Source organism: Acinonyx jubatus, chromosome A1 (genome assembly GCF_027475565.1).
Source record: "Acinonyx jubatus isolate Ajub_Pintada_27869175 chromosome A1, VMU_Ajub_asm_v1.0, whole genome shotgun sequence".
Classification (NCBI taxonomy): Eukaryota; Metazoa; Chordata; class Mammalia; order Carnivora; family Felidae; genus Acinonyx; species Acinonyx jubatus.
In genome coordinates this window covers 140,411,427-140,433,007 of record NC_069380.1, presented here as the reverse complement: position 1 = coordinate 140,433,007, position 21,581 = coordinate 140,411,427, and the positions used below count along the sequence as shown (strand labels likewise).

The 21,581-nt window shown below is 36.1% G+C and overlaps 1 protein-coding gene across 4 annotated transcripts in view; it reads left to right on the top strand.

Moving 5' to 3' along the window:
• AP3B1 (adaptor related protein complex 3 subunit beta 1) overlaps window positions 1-21,581 on the top strand; it is a 261,873-nt gene that overhangs the window by 95,098 nt on the left and 145,194 nt on the right. The window lies entirely within an intron of this gene.

The following is a 21,581-nucleotide window of genomic DNA, read 5'->3' as shown; positions in this document are numbered from 1 at the left end:
TTTCTCTGGTAAGGCGTGCTATCCATACTGAATAGCTCATTTAACTAAGCCAGTACGATATTGCTAATCACCTACCCGCTCTGGTCTTGCTAGGCACATCTAACCCAATATCCTAGAGATATACCACCAGTATATTGCTATAGTATCTCTGAACTGAATGTTTGTGTTCCCCCAAATTCATATGTTGAAGTCCTAACCCCTAATGTGATGGTATTTGGAGGTGAGGACTTGGGAAGTAATTAGCTTTATTTTTTTAAAGATTTTATTAAAAAAAAATATATATATATATTTTAATGTTTTTACTAATTTTGAGAGAGAGAGAGAGGGACAGAGTGTGAGCAGGGGTGGGGCAGAGAGTGAGGGAAACACAGAATCTGAAGCAGTCTCCAGGCTCTGAGCTGTCAGCAGCAGAGCCGGACGTGGTGCTCGAATCCATGAACCCCAAGATCATGACCTGAACTAAAGTCGGTTGCTTAACCGACTGAGCGACCCAGGCACCCCAGATTTTATTTATTTTAAGTAGTCTCTTACACCCATTGTGGGGCTTGGACTTACATTCCTGATCAGGAGTTGCATTCTCTACTGACTGAGCCAGCTAGGTGCTCCTGGAAATAAGTAGGTTTAAATGAAGTTGTGAGGGTAGGAGGTCTCACTGTGGGAATAGTGTCCTTAAAGAGACACCAATGAGCTGCTGCTTTCTTTCTCTGCCATGTGAAGGCCTAATGAGAAGGCAGCCATTTGCAAGGCAGGAAGTAGGTTCTTACCAGGAACCCCAATATGCTAACATATTGATCTTGGACTTGCCAGCCTCCAAAACTGATAATGTCCATTGCTTAAGACACCCAATCTGTGGTATTTTGTTACTATACTAATACAGCTATCATGGATTGCATGAGAATGTCATGTTGTATTCCCCTGCATAGCTTTTAAACATGAGGTGATAGTCTGTGTCCACAGCAGATTGTAGATTGTTTTGTCCTGGTACAAATCTTAGATGGTGCTAGTGCCCTCCAGGCTATCACTGAATTCAGAAGGCAAGTGGATATATTCAGTGTCTTTTTCTTGACTACTGTAAATTCCAAGGTAATAAAAGAGAGAAAGATGACAAGATGAAGAATAATGATTCTGAGGTAAAATCCTGGCCCCACCACTTTCGGTCTGTGAGATTATTGATAAATTCATACAAACTTGTGTACCTCAGGTCTTTCATCTTGTGAAAAAGATGGTGAATACCTGCTTTGCTTACCTCATGGGGTTGTTTTAAGGATCCAGTAAGATACTTGTGAAAATGCTTTACTAACATCATGGAATACTTCAGCTGAAGTTGCTTTTTATTTCTACTGATTCCAGTGTTACTGGTCACATGTTGCAAAAGTAGATGTTTTTCAGGAATATTTGATTCTTTCATCAATTTTTATATATAAGCAGATTTTACATTATGCATTTCTTAACTGTTGTCAATTTTATTTTTTTCTTTTTATTTTGTTATTCCTTATGAACTGACATAAAGATCATAGTTTGTGTTTATTTCGTAGTAAATCCATTGAGATAAAATGAGGAAGTCTCTCTGTATCCTAAGATCTCTTAAAATCAAAGCTTATATTCAGAGTAAAAAATTGTGGGTTTAAACACTGACTTATTACAGTTTTTGTGGAACATTTGTGTTTGGAGTGTCACATAAAAAAATTGTATAGAGTATTGCTACTTAAGTATAATTTTACACTTTTCTTTATTCCGTGAGTCTGTGTAATAATAATCACAGTACTTTAAAGATGTATAAACTATGCCTTTATAAATACACTTTATGGAGTAGAAGGTATTTTTTGCCCTCATAAAGTTAATATTTAAAGTAATAACATTTCTTTTTACTGAAAGTAAATATTTTAGACCAGAGTGAAAGATTATTTTATTCTGATGTTTTTATATTACCATTTGGTGTGGTCCGTACAAAATGAAGAGAGACCTATCTTCATATGAGAGAGGTTCACATAGTAAATTCAGTGGTTCTTTTTCCCTCCTCTGGTTCTTTCTTTAAATTACCCTCGATTCTTTAGACCAGTTTTAGGTTCGTAACAAAAGAGGGCAGAAAATGAAGAGAGTTCCCAAATATAGTTGACACTTGATAAATACGGGTTTGAACTGCGTGGTTCTACGTACATGTATTTTTTTTTTTTTTGGTAATTACAATATTGTTAATGTATTTTGCCTTCCTTAAGATTTTCTTAATAACATTTTCTTTTCTCTAACTTACTTTATTGTAAGAATACAGTATATAATGCAATATAATGTACAAAATATGTATTAATTGACTTTATGTTATTGACGAGGCTTCTGATTAGTAGTAGGCAATTAGTCATTAAGGTTTGGGGAATCATAAGTTAAACTTGGAATTTTTAACTGTGTGGGGGTTCAGTGCCCCAGCCTTTGTGTTGTTCAAGGGTCATTTGTACTCCTTTTTTCTTTATACACTCTACCTTTCCCATTATCAGCATTCTGTACCATGGTGGTACATTTATTACAGTTAGTGAATGTATATTAATACATCAATTATCACACAAAGTCTATAGTTTACATTAGTTTTGACTGTTGGTGTTGCATTTTCTGTATAACATGACTCCACCATCGTAGTATTATAGCAAATAGTTTCACTGCCCTAAAAATCCTGTCCTCTGCCTAGTTATTCCTCTCCCCTCTGCCAACCCGGCAATCAATAATTTTTACTATCTCCATACTTTTGCTTTTCCTGAATGTCATATAGTTGGAATCATACACTGTGTAGCCTTTCTAGATTGGCTTCTTTCATTTAGTAATACTCATTTAAGAATTCTCCACATCTTTTCATGGCTCTATAGCTCATTTCTCTTAAGTACCATCTGATGTTCCATTGTTTGGATGTACCACAATGTATGCATCCTTCCCACTTGCTGAAGGATTGTTTGCTGTAAGAATTGGTTATTATGAATAAAGCTGGTACAAACCAGCTTTTTGTGCGTGTGATTTTTATGTTGGACTCATTTGAGTTTGAGTTTTTATGTGGACTCATTCGAATATGAACCAAGCAAGGATCTTGATTACTAGATCCTTTGGTAGGAATATATTTAATTTTGTAAGAAGCTGCCAAATTGTCTTTGATAGTGGCTGTACCACTATAGCTGTATCATTTTGTATCCCCACTGGCAATGAATTGAGAGTTCCTGTTGCTCCACATCCTCATTAACATTTATTGTGGTCAGTGTTCTGGATTGTGGTTATTCTAATAGGAGTGTAGTGTTATCTCATTATTGTTTCAGTTTGCATTTCCCTAATTATATTTCATGTTAAACTTATTTTTATATGTGTATTTTCCATCTATGTATCTTCTCTAGTGAGTTGTCTGCTCAGGTCTTCTGCTTTTTGAGTTGATTGCTCTCTTATTGTTGAGTTTTAAGAGTTTTTTATTTAGGGGGATTGAAGATGGCAGCAGCACAGGAAGATCCTGAACTCAGCTCTTCTCACAGACACAGCAAACTTATAGCTATAAATAGAATAATTTTCCTCTGAAAAGAACATGAGAACTGGGTGTCTAACACTTCCACAACAAAAGACAAAAGACACATATTAAGATGGATAGGAAGGCCAAGACATGGCCTCACCCATGACCCTGTCCCAGATGTGGTGACACCGCAATCAGGAAGGTCCCCCATATATGAGATTCTCCCTTGAGGAGTATCCCATTTTGGGCACCCTAGCCCTAGGGGCTGTCACCAGAAAGACAAGCCCCCAAAATAATCTGGTTTTGAAAATCAATGTGGACTAAGACCAAAAGAATAAAAAAAAAACTGTAGCGATCAAAGAGCTATAGGGAAGAGAGATGTTGCTCTTAGAGGGCTCAGTTGCAAACCATACCTGCCCTGAGATCAAGTGCAAAAGCAACAGTTTGCTAGTGCATACCATAAACAAGGGAGACCCACTTATTTTATTTAAAAAAAAATTGTTTTTAATATTTATTTTCAAGACAGTGGGGGGGGGGGTGGGAAAGGGGCAGAGAGAGAGACACACACACAGAATCTGAAGCGAGCTCCAGGCTCTGAGCTGTCAGCACAGAGCCTAATATGGGGCTTGAACTCAGGTACTGTGAGATCATGACCTGAGCCAAAGTCAGACACTTAACCGACTGAGCCACCCTGCCACTTACTCATTTTAAAGTGTCTGCCAGAGAGATAGGAATTCAGGGGTTTTATCTGGGGATGGAAGTGTTAGTGGATAATATTTTTGCAGTCTCATCTTAACTTTCTGGTGATAGAGCAGACAGACATTGTTCTTGGTGCTCTCCCTCTACTCAGGTACCATTGGAGGGAATGCTCTGTCCACCCTGGGCTGTAACTAGGCTATGCAGGCACCCCATACTCTGCTCACCCCATTAGCACCTAAGGTGTGATAGTGCCAGGCAAGCATCCTCACCCCCACCCTCCATGTGCAGTATTCAGCCAAAACTGGGCCAGACTAAAGCCATTAGCCTCGCTCACCTCGAATAGAGACTGAGTTGTAACTGGGGTGATCTAGCAGCTTGAACTCTCCTCACCCTACACAGTGACCGAGCCACCCCCAAGTCAAGTGAGTGTTTCCAACACTGACGTCCCTGTGCAGCAGCCACAGCCCTATCAGTGGACAGCCAGTGGACACATGCAGCCTATGTAAATGATGCCTATAAGAGTGACTAGCTCTGATCGCCAGATGGCGATTACACCTCTGATCCACGTGGAACAGTTTATACACATGACCAGTCCTCAGACTGAGATAGCCATTTCCCCTAACACATATAGAAAAACAGATATGGCAAAATGAAGGCAAAATGAAGAAACAGGAAGATGTTTCAAACCAAAAACAAGGTAAATTCCTGGAAAAAAGACATTAATGATATGGAGATTAGCAACCTACCAGATTAATAATTCAAAGCAGTGGTGATAAAGGTGCTCACTGTTCTCTGGAGAAGAATTGACAAATACAGTGAGAACTTCAACAACAAGATAGAAAATGTTAGTACCAAACAATTTATAACTGAACTGAAAAATACACTAGACAGGTCCAGCTGCAGAATGGTTGAAAGAGAAGTACAGACCAGCAAGCTAGAAGACAAAGCAAAGCAAAACAGCAGCCAAAGCAGCAAAATGAAAAAAAAATTAAAAGAAGTGAAAATACCCTATGGGACATCTCTAAAAACATCATGCAGAGTAACATTTTCATTATAGTGGTCCCAGAAGGAGAAAAGAGGGAAAGAGTCAGAAACATTATTTGAAGAAATTATGCCTGAGAACTTCTTTAATCTGGGGAAGGAAAGAGACATCTAGGTCCAGGAATCCCAGAGAGTAACAAGATGAACACACTGAGAAACATAATTAAAATGGTGAAAACTAAAGATAAAGAGAAAACCGTAAAAGCAGCAAGAGAAAAGCAACACATTATAACAAAGGAAACCCTGTAAGGCCATAAGGAGATTTTTCACTAGAAACTTTACAGGCCAGAAGGGACTAGTTTTGACATATCCAAAGTGCTGAAAGGGAAAAATTGCCAACCAAGAATGTTTTTAACTCTGTAAGGTTATCACTCACAATTGAAAGATAGAGTAAGACTTTTCCAAATATGCAAAAGCCAAAGGAGTTCATCACTACTAACCTGGTCTTACAAGAAATGTTAAAGAAACTTCTCTGAGGTAAAAAGAGAAGGCACTAATTACTAATAAAATATACAAAAGTAAGAATCTCTCCAGAAAAAGTAAATAAATAATAATGGTTGTGGATCAAACACAAAGCAAGTGCAAAGGTTAAAAGACAAAGTAGTAAAATTAATTAAAGATACATTAACTAGTTAAGGGATACCTAAAATAAAAAGATGTAAAATGTGTCAACAGAAATTTTAAATGCTGGTAGTAAAATATAAAGCTCTGGAATGTGCTCAACATTAATTTACTCTCAAAAGTGACTTGCATACATAAGCTATTATATGGAAGGAGTGCCTGGGTGGCTCAGTAGGTTAAACTTTGGACTCCTGATTTTAGCTCAGGTCATGATCTCATGCTCGTGAGATTGAGCCCTGCATTGGGCTCCATGCTGGGTGTGGAGCCTGCTTAAGATTCTTTCTATCTCTCCTTCTTACTCTACCCCTGTGCCTTCCCCTCTGTAAAAAAAAAAAAAAAAAAAAAGATATGGGAATCTCCTGGTAACCACAAAGAAAAAAACTTAAAGATACACAAATGAAAAAAGAGAATGTAAATATTAACACTAATGAAAGTGATCAATTTAACAATTCTCAAAGAGAAGAAAGGAACAGAGAGGAACTGCATAATCAGAAAACAATTAGCATAATGGCAATAAGCACATACTTGTTACTAATTACTTTATATGTAAATGGACTAAATTTTCCATTCAAAAGACATAGTGTGGCTGAACAGATAAAAGCACATGACCCTTCTGAGTGCTGCTTATAAGAAACTCACTTCAGATCTAAAGATATACAGACTGAAAGTGAAAGGATGAAAAACATATGCCATGCAAACTGATATGAAAAAATGTTAGTGTAGTAGTACTCTAATATCAAAACTAAGCCACAAAACAAGTCTCCATACGATTAAGATTTTAATCATAACAAACACCTTTTCTGGCCACAATGGTATGAAACTAGAAATCAATTACATGAAGAAAACTGGGAAAAACACAAACATGTGGCAACAAAACAGCATGCTACTAAACAACCAGAGGGTCACTGAAAAATTCAAAGACCAAATAAAAAAATACCTTGAGACAAATGAAATGGAAACTCAGCATTCCAAAATATTTGGAACAAAGCAAAAATAGTTCTAAGAGGGATGTTCTTGGTAATACAGGTCTACCTCATGAAAAAAGAGAAATTTCAAACATTCTGCATTTAAAGGAACTAGATAAGAACAACATCCAAAGTTAACGGAAGGAAATAATAAAGAGCTGAAATAAATCAGAGACTTTAAAAAAATAGAAAAGATCAATGACCTTAAGAGCATGTTCTTTGAAAAATTAAACAAAAATCAACAAACTTTAGCCAGACTCATCAAGAAAAAAAAAAAAAAGAGCCCAAATAGGCAAAATTAGAAATGGGAGAAATTACAACCTATGCCACAGATATACAAAGGATGACAAGAGAATATTATAAACAGTTATATGCCAACAAATTAGACAACTTACAAGAAATGGAATTTCCCTAGAAATAATCTTTGAAGACTGAATCATGAAGAGATAAAAATCAGAATAGATCAATCATAAATAATGAATTGGTAATCAAAGACACACAAAAGTCTAGGTCCAGAAGGTCAGAAGATGTCACAGGTGAATTCTTCCAAACATTGAAAAGAGAGTTAATACCTGTCCTCCTCAACTTATTCCAGAAAATTGAAGAGAAAGGAGAACTACCAAATTTATTTAATGAGGCCGGAAATACTGTGATACCAAAACCAAAGATACTACAAAAAAAGGGGGGGGGGCTGTATCTGTGTTGAATGTAGATGCACAAATCGTCTACAAAATATTAGCAAATTAAATTCCAACAGTATATAAGAGGCTTATAAAACCATGACCAAGTGGAATTCATTTTAGGGATGCAAGGATAGTTTAACAAATTAATCATTGTGATACATACCACATTAGTAAAACAAAGGTTAAAATTCATATGATCATCTCAGATGCCGAAAAGGCATTTGAACATATTCGAGAACAATTTATGATAAAAACTCTCAACTAAGTGGGTATAGAGGGAGCATACCTCAATATAATAAAGGCCATAAATGACAAATCCACAGCTAAAATCACACTCGAGGGAAAATCTGAAAGCTTTTCCTCCATGATAAGGGCAAGATGCCCATTCTTGCCACTTTTATTCATCATAGCATTGAAAGTCCTAGCCACAGCAATCAGGCAAGAAAAAGAAATAAAAGACATACAAATTGGAAAGGAAGAGGTAAAACTGTCAGTACTGCTAATGACCTGATATTAGATAGAAAACCCTAAAGGCTCCCAAAAAACTGTTAGAAGGAATAAATAAATTCACTAAACTTCCAGGATACAAAATTAATATATAGAAATCTGTTGTTTCTGTACACTGTCAATATGCCAGCAGAGAAATTAAGACAACAATCCCATATACAAATTCATCCAAAAGAATAAAATACCTGGGAATACGCTTAATCAAGGAGTTGAACAACCTCTACTCCGCAAAGTCTAAGACATTAGTGAAAGAAATTGAATATGGCACAAATAGATGTAAAGATATACTCTGCTCATGAATTGGAAGAATTAATATTGTTAAGTATCCAAACTACCCAAAGGAATCTACAAATTTATTGCAATTCCTATCAAAATACCAGTGGCATTTCCCACAGAACTAGAACAAATAATCCTAAAATTTGTGTGGAACCTCTACAGACCTTGAGTAGCCAAAGTAATCTTGAGAATGTAGAATAAAGCTGGAGGAATCATGGTTCCTGATTTTAAACTATTATACAAGCTATAGTAATTAAAACAGTATGGTACCGGCACAAGCACAGACACATCGATCAGTGATACAGAATACAGCCCAGAAATAAACCCACACTTTCCTGGTCTATTAATTCGTGACAAAGGAGGCAAGAACCTACAATGGGAAAGAGACTGTCTCTTCAGTAAATGGTGTTGGGAAACTGGACAGCTACAAAAAAAAAAAACAAGAAAAAAACCTGGGTCACTTTCTTATATCATATACAAAAATAAGCACAAAGTGGAATAAAGACTTAAATGTAGGACCTGAAACCATTAAATTCCTAGAAGAAAACATATGCAGTTTGATATCAGATGCAACCATATTTTGGGATGTGTGTCTCATCAGTTAAGGGCAACAATAGCAAAAAAAAAAATAAATACTACATCAAACTAACAAGCTTTTATACAGTAAAAGAAACCATCAACAAAAAGAAAAGGCAACATAACTGAATGAGAGAAGATACTCGCAAATGATATATTTGATAAAGTATTGATATCCAAAATACATGAAGAACTCAATACATGTCAACAGTAGTAAAACAAAATGCAATTAAAAAATTGACAGAGGACCTGAATAGAGTTTTCCAGAGTGATACAGATGGCTAACAGGCACATGGAAAGATACTCACTGTCACTGATCCTCAGGGAAATATAAACAAAACCACAATGAGATACCAATTCACACCTGTCAGAATGGCCATTATCTAAAAGAAAGAAATAACACATGTTGGTGAGGAAGTGTAGAAGAAGAAACTCTAATGTACTATTAATGGGAATGTAAATTGGTACAGCCACTGTGGAAAACAGTGTAGAGGTTCCTCAAAATATTAAAAGTAGAATCAACATATGTTCCAGCAAATTTCTCTTCTGAGAAATTTATCCAAAGAAAATGAAAACACTAATTCAAAGTTATATCTGCACCCCTAAGTTCATTGTAGTATTGTTTACAATAGCCAGATAAGTAATCTAAAAGTGAATCAATCTAAAAGTGTTGATCAGCGGATGAATGGATAAAGATGTCTCTCTCTCTCTCTTTCTCTCTCTCTCTCTCTTACACACACACACACACACACACACACACACACACACACGAGTGAAATAATCAGCCTTAATAAAAAAATGAAACCTTGCCATTTGTGATAACATGAATGTACCTAGGGAGTATTATGCTGAGTTCAAATAAGTCAGACAGAGAAAGATAAATACTGTATTACAGTGTAAAAACCAAAACAAACAAAACAAAACAAACAGGCTTATAGATAGAACAAACTGGTGGTTGCCAGAGAGAGGCAAGTTTCAGGGATGGATAGAATTGGTGAAGGGTATTAGGAGGTAGAGACTTCTAATTATAAAATAAGTCATGGGGAGGTAATATAAGCATAGAGTTTGTAGTCAATTCTACTGTAATAAGTTTGTGTAGTATGAGGTGATCATTTTGTAAAGGGTAAAAATATTGAATCACTATGTCATACACCTGAAAATATGGTATTGTATGTTAAGTACAAATCAGTAATTAAAAAAGCCTTTCCTGTTTTGGATAACAACCCTTTATCAGACGTGTCTTTTCCAGTATTTCTCCAGATCTGTGATTTGTCTTCCCTTTTTCTTGACATTGTCTTTTGCAAAGCATATATTTCTGATTTTAAATAAATCCACCTTCATGAATTACTTCTTTTAGTGTTTTATCTCAAAGTCATCACTGTATCCAGGTTCATCTAGAGTTTGCATGTTATCTTTCAGAATTTTACAGTTTTTTGTTTCTAATTGCCTGTAAACCTATTTGAATGAGCTTTTGGAGTATTAGGTTTGGTTCTAGCTTCATTTTTTTTTTTTCATGTAAATGTTGAGTTGTTCCAGCAACATTTGTTGAATAGACTACCTTTTTCCCCATAGTATTGACTTTTCTCCTTTGTCAAATATCAGTTGACCCCACATGCATGTGGGTCTATTTTTATGTTCTCTGTTGAGTCACGTTTATCTGTCTATTTCACTAGTAATGGATTGCCTTAATTACTTTTTACTTTTATATTACTTGATTATAGCTTTATAGTAGATCATGCAGTCAAACTCACTTTAAATTTTAATTATGAAAAAATTTAAGAATCACAGAGGTAGCCAACAGTCCATTGGATACCCCTGTATGCATCATCTAGTCATCATACTCTTGTTTTAATTTTATCCCCCTTTCCACTTCTAACTCTCCTAAAAGAGAGTTAAAGTTTTTGTTTTTTTTTTTTTGAGCGAGGGTTCAGGTTGAATGTATACTTTTTTTGGAAGATAGAGAAAGTCTATTGTGATACATAGTTTTATTTTATACACGCGCGCGCGCACACACACACACACACACACATTGTAAACTCAGGAAAATGTAGAATTCATTTATAGATACAGCTTTATAATACTCATTTTATGAATTTTATCACATACATTTTATGTATTTGCTTCTTGATAACTAGGGCTTTTTTTTTTTTTTGAGTCACCTAATAGTTTTTCTTAGGAAAGTATCCTTAATTCTTTGTCAGTTGTTTGAGATGCTCATCACCTTGGTGCTCTTATAGAAATAACATTTCAAGTCTCCAGTACACATTCACCTGATATTAGCAAAGGCATTTTTTGTTCTTCTGTAAAAACACCTGATTTTTCTCTCTCATGTATTTTTTAGTTATTTATTTATAGAACTATGGACATAGAGATACTTATTTTATTCTGTGGGTGATAAGCTAATACTATTATTATTTATTTTGTTGCCCAAATTTTTCAGCTTTGGCCTCAGGGAGTTTGTTTGTTTAAATTATTTTTTACTTTCTACAACTTTGGAACCATCCATTTTCCCAAGGTGCAAAAGAACAGGTTTTTAAAGGTTCATTGATTTTTTTTTTTATATAAGTCAGATTTCTTTGAAATGTTTCTATTTTTTATAAGTCATTTCAGCAACTTATTCAAGTAAAAGTGAAATTACTCAATGACCATGTGGTTTGAAAAATTGCCGACATAAACCACAATATAAAATGATCTAATTACCATCCATTAGAAACCCCATTGTGGTAATGCATTTCTCCAGGCTCAATAGAAATAATATATATAATAAATCCTCTTTTGTTAAATCATATTGATGTAAACACTTGAAAAAACACATTTCTGTTGTCCTGTTCCTTGACAGAGAATGAAAGATACAATATTTTCTTTTTTCTTTCTAAGTTTTACCTTTAATTATCTGTATATCAGAAAACCAGATTATTAAGATGGTTAACATTATATGTATAATATACTCTGAATAAGGACTTTAGGATAATTTTTAAAGGCTTCATAATAGCCCCCTCAGTTATATAGGAGAGGCCTTTCTACTTAGTTCTAAATTCACAGATGCATTACATAAATGTATTCATAGATGTATTACATAAACTGCTTCATGTCTGTTTTTAGATAAGAAATATATTAGAAGGTAAAGAATAAGTTACAAAAATTAAACAATTTGACTAAAAAATTAAAAAATAGAAATACCATATGATCAAATAATTCCATTACTGGGCATTTGCCCAAGGAGAATGAAAACACTAATTCATAAAGTTATATGCACTCCTGTGTTTGTTATAGCTTTATTTACAATAGCCAAGACATGGAAGCAACCTGAGGGTTCATTGATAGATGAATGGGCAAGGATGTGTGTGTACATACACACACACATAGAAATACTATACTCTTGGGGCGCCTGGGTGGCTCAGTCGGTTGGGTGACCGACTTTGGCTCAGGTCCTGATCTCGCAGTTTGTGAGTTCAAGCCCCGGGTCAGGCTCTGTGCTGACAGCTCAGAGCCTGGAGCCTGCTTCGGCTTCTGTGTCTCCTCCTCTCTCTACCCCTCTCCTGCTCACGCTCTGTCTCTCTCTCTCTCTTTCTCTCCCCCCCCCCCCTCAGTAGTAAATAAACGTTAAAAAAATAAAAAAAAAAAAAGAAATACTATACTCTCTTAAAGGATGAAATCATTTCATTTGTGACAACATGGATGGACCATAGGTTATTATGATAGGTGAAATTAGATTGAGAAAGACAAATACTATATGATTGCATTCATATTTGAATCTAAAAAAAACAGATGAACAAACAAAGAAAAAGTAGAATCTGGCCTATAAATACAGAGAACAAATCGATGGTTGCCAGAGGGGAGGAGAGAGGAAGGAAGATAGGCAAAATGGACCAAATGGGTCAAGAGGACCATGAGATAGAGGTTTCCAGTTATGGAATGAATAAGTCCCGGAAATAAAAGGCAAAGCATAGGGAATATAGTTGGTGATATTGTAATCATGATATATTGGTAACAAATGGTAGCTGGAATTGTGGCGAGGGTAGCATAGTCAAATCACTATATTGCATACCTGAAACTAGTGTGATGTTGTGTTTCAGCTATACCCCCCAAAAACCAAAACAGTGCCACTCTTCTATTTTTTTTGAAAAGATTTTTTTCATTGAAAATAGATACTAAAAAATAAAATATTTCTAAGTACTGCTTTCAAATACGCATGGAAATATTTAAAGTTTATTATCTGGGCTGTTATCTCTAAGCACAAATTTTCCTCTTTCTGATCTGTTGAAATTATGACAAATGTAAAGTTAGTCAGATTTCAAAAGATTGCTGTATTAACTCTACAAGTAGTTGCTGAAGTTGTAACACCTTATGTCATAATGATATTAAAAAGTGAATTTCATTTTTCTATAAAAGATAACTGTGTTGAATTCCTTTTCAGACTCTCGATCTTATTCACTTAATTTCGTGAACGTATTATCCATAGTTATTTTATAACCATGTTAAATTTTTGTCTATTATCTCCGTTTTCTCTCTTCTCTGTTATTTATTTATTTATTTATTTATTTTATTTAATTTTTAACATTTTTTATTTATTTTGAGAGAGAGGAAGAGAGAGGGAATGCAAGTGTGAGCAGGGAAGGGGCAGAAAGAGAGACAGACAGAGAATTCCAAGCAGGCTCCGTGCTGTCAGCACAGAGCCCGACACGGGGCTCGGATTCAGGAACCATGAGATCATGACCTGAGCCAAAACCAAGAGTCAGATGCTCAACCATCTGAGTCACCCAGGTGCTCCTCTGTTTTTATATTTTTTCTTGATTTATATTCACATCATTGTGTCTTTTCTTATATGCATATTTTTAAAAGTTTGTATTTTTTTAATGTTTACTTAGGAGACAGACCCAGTGCGAGTGGAGGAGGGACAGAGAAAGAGGGGGATATAGAATCCAAAGCAGGCTTCAGGCTCTGAGCTGTCAGCCCAGAGTCCTACGTAGATTGAACTCACAAACTGTGAGATCATGACCTGAGCCTAAGTCAAACATTTAACCTACTGAGCCACCCAGCTGCCCCTTAAAAGTTTTTATTGAAGTAGAAATATGTGATGTACATGTGGCAGAAGCAAATGGCTTTATCAGGGAATAAAGAAAGAAATTAAGAAATAGAAATTACAAATGTATTTCAGAAGCCCCTCTTTCCCCACTTTTTTTTTTTTTTTTTTTAGCGTTTATTTTTGAGACAGAGAGAGACAGAGCATGAATGGGGGAGGGTCAGAGAGAGGGAGACGCAGAATCTGAAACAGGCTCCAAGCTCTGAGCTGTCAGCACAGAGCCCGATGCGGGGCTTGAACTCCCAGACCGTGAAATCATGACCTGAGCCGAAGTCAGCCACTTAACCGACTGTGCCACCCAGGCGCCCCCCCCTCCCCCAACTTTTTACTTAATATCATGTTTGCCTTTTGAAATGGAAACAGAATCTTTACCCTGAAGGACATTGTCTTTTCTTCCTTCCTCCTTTTCCTTCTTTACTTTATGAAAATTGTTGAACTAATTTGAAGCTTTAGATGGTGAATTTTGGTTTGCTTGTAGAATATTACTGGGTAAGGGTATCAACAATCTGATTTACTTTATCATTTCAGTTATGGATTGTGATAATTAAAAACTGGGCATTAATTTTAGCATCTTTATTCTCTAAAAGACTCTCAGGCTTTTATTTGTTTATTTATTTATTTAGCTTATTTTAATTAATTAATTAATTTTTAAGACTCTCAGGCTTTTAAACTAAAGAGTTGGGAGAGTTATTAGGACTTTGCTTTTGGGGGGATCTTGACGTCCAGTTTTTGTTTCTGTATTTTTGTGAGTCTCCTGAAAACTCTACTCAGATTCTAGGCCTCTCAGCCTCCTATTAGGTAATAGCATGTGTTTATATGGTTTTAGGGGAAAGCAATTGCAATTCTCATTTGGATTTCTATATTTACTACTTCTGGGTCTTGCCTACATAATTCATCCCTGTTCTTTTAGCTTGTTAGTACCTTCAGATATGTTTCATGTTTTCACCCTAGCTTTTCTAGTTCTTACTAGAAGGGTTTGTTTCATATTGCCTATTCAGCCATTATTAGAAGCAGAACTCTATAATCCTGTATTACCTGTTTTAAAAAAGTGATCTTTAGGGGCACCTAGGTGGCTCAGTCAGTTAAGCATCCTGCAATTGATTTCAGCTCAGGTCATGATCTAATGGTTCGTGAGATTAAACCCTTTGGGCTGTGTGCTGGCAGCCTGCTTGGGATTCTCTCTCTCCCTTGGTCTTTCTCTGCCCCACTCCTGCTCATGTGCACTCACTCTTAAATAAACTTAAAAAGTGATCTTTAAAGACTTTATTTATGATGAAATTTTTGTCACCAGAATTTGGGACTTCTTTTAAGTATCTATATCTAGCATTGATTAAAGTTATTTCACTGTAATGAATTCTCCAAATAGTACATCATGGTCAAAATGAAGCATTGCACAAGAGCTTTATGTTATATTTGTAAATTCTCAAATACAAGACAATTTCTTTTCTGAGGGAAATTTTGGAGATAAAGTTTTCTTTATATTTGGCAAGTTGGGATATTTGATTTGAGGATAATGGTTGTTTTTTTTTTTAATTTTTTTTAACGTTTATTTATTTTTGAGACAGAGAGAGACAGAGCATGAATGGGGGAGGAGCAGAGAGAGAGGGAGACACAGAATCGGAAGCAGGCTCCAGGCTCCAAGCCATCAGCCCAGAGCCCGATGCAGGGCTCCAACTCAGGGACCACGAGATCGTGACCTGAGCCGAAGTCGGACGCTTAACTGACTGAGCCACCCAGGCGCCCCTAATGGTTTTTTTTTTATGTGGTTTCTAGAAAGAAAATTTCTTTTTATTTTATATTTTTAATTTAAAAAATGTTTTTTGAGGTGGGGGGAGGGGCAGAGAGAGCAGGGGCACAGAGGATGCAAAGGGGTCTCTAGGCTGACAACAGTGAGCCCAGTCTGGGGCTTGAACTCATGAACTGCGAGATCATGACCTGAGCTGAAGTCAGTTGCTTGATCAACTGAGCCACCCAAGTGCCACCAGAAAGAAAATTTGTTAACCAAAGCAGTGGTAATAGCTACTATTTGAGTGTTTCATATGCACAGGGCATTGTGTGCCTTGTATAATCTCCACTAAACGAATCAATCTTTATAAACACTTTTATGACAGATACTTCTTTTATTCCCTTTTATAGACAAGTAAATGAAGACAAGGAGAGGTCAAGTAATTTGGCATGGTCATAGAGCCAGCACTGTTAGAGAAGTGGTATGATGTAGTATATACCCATTTTGGTTGTATGCACCTAGCTTCCATTCTTTTTGGGCTAATGTCTCTTCTGATGGATTGAAAACTGGTGAAAATATAGCCAGCAGCAGCACAGATGCAGATATAAATTATTAGAGATTGGTTCCCATTCTGTGTGGAAGCCCTGTCTTGTTCATTAACCTCATAAAAACAGCCCTTCATTTATCAATTAAGTGATGCAAATATGTCTTTTATTAAAATAATATAATTGAACTTTAATAAACTGTGTTAATTAATAATGAAGGAGACATGAAATGAGTAAATACTTAGTGAAAGCAGCTTTTTATGTGCATGAGGATTTTGGTAGCTAGAGGGTGTTAATACAGCATTTTCATCATATATCAATTTCAAGTAGAGCTTGAACGTTTGATTAAAGTTGACTAAAGATGGTAGGTGAGTGCTTATGCTTAGAGGACATGATTATTTGGGTATCATTATATTAGTTTACTAATGCACTTGACAGAACTGGTTTGGCTTGGAGCTCCATAAAGGAATAGTCATTCAAGTCTGGCCTTCATTTAAGAGTATATCACCTCTTTCTATAAGTGGCCTGAGGTGATTACTGAGAATTATTCACTTTACCCAGAAAACCCTACAAAGTCATGCAGATCAAGAGATTCAAGTCTTCGTGTTCACTTTAAGAACACACATGAAACTACCCAGGTCATCAAGGGTATGCATATCCAAAAAGCCACCAAGTATCTGAAAAATATCACTTCACAGAAGCAATGTGTGCCATTCCATCACTACGATGATGGAGTTGGTAGGTGTGCCCAGGCCAAAAATAGTGGGGCTGGACACAGGGTCGCTGGCTTAAAAAGAGTGCTATAATTTTTACTGCACATGCTTAAAAATGCAGAGAGTATTGCTGAGCTTAAGGGTTTAGGTATAGATTGTCTGGTCATTGAACACATCCAGGTGAACAAAGTCCCCATGATGCAACATAGAACTTACAGGGCTCATGGTCAGATTAACCCATACATGAGCTGTCCCTTCCACATTGACATGATATTTACTATAAAAGATCAGATTGTTTCTACACCAGAAGAGGAGTTTGTGCAGAAGAAAAAGACACCCCAGAAGAAACTGAAGAAACAAAAACTTAGGTGCCAGGAGTAAATTCTGCATAAAATAAATGCAAATTAAAAAAAAAGAGTACTTATTTCAATTACAGTCCTCTCTTTTTTTTTATTTTCCTCTCTTTTAAAGGACTGGGAGAGAAGTAAAATTGACTCTAAAACAACACAGGTTGAACCATGCAGGTCAATTATACATAGGTATTTTTCAGTAACTGTAATTCAGTCCTGTATGTGTATTTTTCTTATGATTTTCTTAACATTTTCTTTTATATAGTTAACTTTATTGTAATAATGCAGTATGTAATACATATACAAAGTATATGTTAATTGATTGTTTATGTTATCAATAAGGCTTCAATTAACAGTAGGCTATTGGTAGTGACGTGTTTTGGGAGTCAAAAATTATACTCAGATTTTCAACTGTGTGTGAGTCATTAAACCCCATGTTGTTCAAGGGTCAACTTGAAGTAGTTTATTTTGAATTGTGCATTCAAATAGTGAAGTAAACAGTCAACAAAACTAAAAGGCAGTCTATGGAATGGGAGAAGATATTTGCAAACGACATACCTGCAAACTCAGTTAAGTAACGGGCAGAAGACACGAATAGACACTTTTCCAAAGAAGACATCCAGATGGTTACACATGAAAAGATGCTCAGCAGTGCTTATCATTAGGGAAGTACAGATAATGTTATAATTTCTAGTTTACTTTTGAAGGTGGGTATTTAAAAAAAACTCCTTTTGTTTCCAAAGAGTTCTTTGTTGATGTCTGTATTAGTTTGCTAGATCTGACATAACAAAATACCAGACTGGGTGACTTGATGAATCCATTTATTTCTCACATTCTCATAGTTCTTCTAGAAGGCTGGAAGTTAAAGATCAAGGTGTTGGCAAATTTGGTTTCTACTAAGGCATCTCTCTTTGGCTTGCAGATGGCTGTCCTGTTACTATGTACTCACATTTGTTTTTTCTCTGTGCCACCATTGGTGTCTTCTTATAAGGATACCAGTCCTATTGGATTAGGGTCTCACCCAGATGGTCTCAGTTACACTTAATTACTCCTTTAAAGGCCCTAATTTAATGTATAGTCACTTCCAGAATGAGGTCTTTGACATGTGAATTTGGAGGGTGAGAAGTACAGTTCAGTCCATAACAATACCTTTTGCCCCTTTTTAAATTGAATTCATTGTGGGTTTTTGTTTTTGTTTTTGTCTTACTGTTGAGTTTTGGGAGTTGTCTTTTATATTCTGGATACTAGTCCTTTGTCATATATGTGGTTGCAGATACTTTCTGCCGGTCTAGAATTTTTTTATTCTTCTTTAGAGGGTTTTTCATGGAGTAAGAGTTTTTAATTTTGATGAGATCCAAATGTTCTCTGTTATGGACTGTGCTTTTGGCGTCAAGTTTAGGAACTCTTTACTTAACTACATAACTTTTAAAAACTGTTCTGCCATGTTAAAGTAAAAATGATTAGAGATCACAAAAATTACACATTTTCTTTTGCCGCGGGGAATTTGTGAATTTACAGAAAGAACATTCACTTGGAAGAATAGAAGCAGGTTAGTCATGAACAAAAGAAATTTCTAGGAGATGGTCCTTCATGAGTTTTCCTCATTTTTACAGCTCATCTGAGTAAAAAGCATTGGTAGGTTTTATTTTGGACTATATTTTAAGGATGTTTATATAGCAAGCAGCCTTGAAAAAGAGAGAGACTGTTTCCCTCCTGGACAAGGTTAGCTTACGTGGTAGCATGATCTGCTTGGTTATCCCAGCTAGGAATTTGGGGCATCCTCATTAAGTGTTTCTATTTCTTCCTTCACATTCACTCAGTGCATCCTGTTGATTTCAGCCTCTGAGTAGTTATTAAACCTATCTGACATTTTCATCCTTATCACTAATCACTCTGATTCATTACCTCATCCTCTCCAGTGTCATTTCTATATTACTGCTTTCCAGATTTTTTTCTCTTTGTCTTTAGTTTTCAGAAGTTTGACTTAATATGTCTTGTTATGGATTTATGTCCGCCTTACTTAAGGTTTACTGACCTTATTCAATCTGTAGTTTTACTTCTTTTGCCAAATGTAGGAATTTTCCAGCCATTATTTCTTAGAGTACTTTTTCAGCCTTTCTTTCTTTCTTTCTTTCTTTCTTTCTTTCTTTCTTTCTTTCTTTCTTTCTTTCTTTCTTTCTTTCTTTCTTTCTTTCTTTCTTTCTTTTTTAAGTTTATTTATCTTTGAGAGAGACAGAGACAGTGTGCAGAGGAGGGGCAGAGAGAGGGAGACACAGAATCCAAAGCAGACAGCCATTGTTTCTCAGAGTACTTTTTCAGCCCCACGCCTTTTCTTCTGTTTCCAAGATTCAGATGACAAGAGATGTTATTTTGCTATAGTTCCCTAGGTCCCCAAAGTTCTGTTTTTAAGTTTTGTTTTTGTTTTTTTCTTTGTCCTCAGTCTGTTTTTTCGCTGTTGTTCAGATTGGGCAGTTTCTATTTCATTATGTTTGAGTTCACTGATGGTTCCTTTTTTCCCTTAATACTGCTTTTGATTGTAGTCATTGTTTAATTTTGATTCTTGTGTTTTTCTTTTTTAAAGTTCATTTATTTATTTTTAGAGAGGGAGAGAGAGAGAATCCCAAGCAGGCTCCACGCTGTCAGCACAAAGCCCGACATGGGGCTTGATTTCACTAACCATGAGATCTTTATATATTCTGTTTCTTCAGATTTTAACTCTTTGCTAAGAATTTCTGTTTTTTCATTTGTTTCAGGAATGTTCCTCGTTGCTCATTAAAGCATTTTTATGATGGCTGCTTTAGAATTTTAATCAGATCATTCTAATATTCCTATCATTTTAGTGTTGGCTTCTACTGGTTATCTTTTTTCATCCAGTTTGAGATCTTCCTGGTTCTTGGAATGATGAATAATTTTTATTGAAACCTGGACATTTTGAATATCATGAGATTCTGGATCTTATTCAGATCTTCTGTTTTAGCTGGGTTTGTTTGATACTGTTTCATTAAGGAAAGGTGGAGTGCATGCCGCCTTCTTACTGCTAATCATGGTAGCAGTCCAGGTTCCCCACTCAGCCTCCATTGATACCTTGGGGAGGTTGCACTCACTGTTACTGTGGGCAAATGGGGGATTTCTGGCTGCTTACTAATTCTCTCCTGATTGCTCTCAGGTGGGGAGGGATAGAAATGCCTCATTGTTCCCCATGTTTCCTGGGATAGTGTCCTTGTTACCACTGGCTGGTGGTGCTATAAGTCTTGAGTGTCCTCAGTATTTTCTTACACTAGCTCAATAGGGAGGGTTGAGGTCACTTTGTTCTTGATGGGAGGACTTAGATATGCAAGTAACCTGCTTTGTCTTTATTGACACCATGGGGATGCCTTGTTATCTCCTGGTGGAGATTAAAGTCTTCGGCTGTGGAGGCCTTTTCTGACATCACCCCAGTGGGTTGATTGAGGCATCTCATTACAGCTGGGGAAGCTCCCACCTCACCCTTTGCCAGTAGGGGTGGGAATGAGGCCTTAGTTTTTTTTTTCCCTCTATCAGTAGCTGTACGAGAGCAGTTGTTTTCTGAAAAATTTTGTCGTGCTAGATTTTCTTTTTCTTGGTCCTTTGGCTACAGACAGTAGGCTTTTGGAGGGTTTGTTTCATCTGTGCTTGGCGTTTTTGGGTTATCAGCTTCTCTAGCACTCAGCTTCTTTGATATATGACTAAAAATGAAAATCCAGGGAACTTACTGTTGTTTCATTCTTTGGGTCATGGGGTCCATATCTAGTCTTTCTTCTCTCTTCCTTTCCCTGCTTAAGTTTGTTTCATATGTAACATCTCCAGTTTCTAATTGTACATAGTGAGAGGAATAGGACAAAGTACATCTACTCCCATCTTTTCAACAGTAGAAAGTGTGTTTCAGGTAGTACTTGATAATAGAAATTACCTGTAAACAATCGTTGGATTAGATCGAGGTGGATATTATTGTCTTTGTATGCTTTTTGTTTGTTTGTTTGTTTTTAAGACTAAATGCCTCTAGGCAGATTTTATTGGCAGAGATACTAATGCATTCAAATTAAAAGTACAAGTCAAAAATATAGAATCAACCCCTGGATATATATAGGTATCAAACAGAGTTTTTCCTGACAACACAGAGACTTGCTACTTAATCACTCGTTTTTAACCTGTCAAGTTTTATTGCGATTTCTTTTATGTGTGCTGCAGTTGAAACACTTCTCTTTATTCTGACCATTTGATCCAGTTATACACTGACCGATAATGCATGGAAATAGTTTTCAGGTTTTAGGTAGTCTCATCTTATAGGCTTTGTTAGAGTCTCATG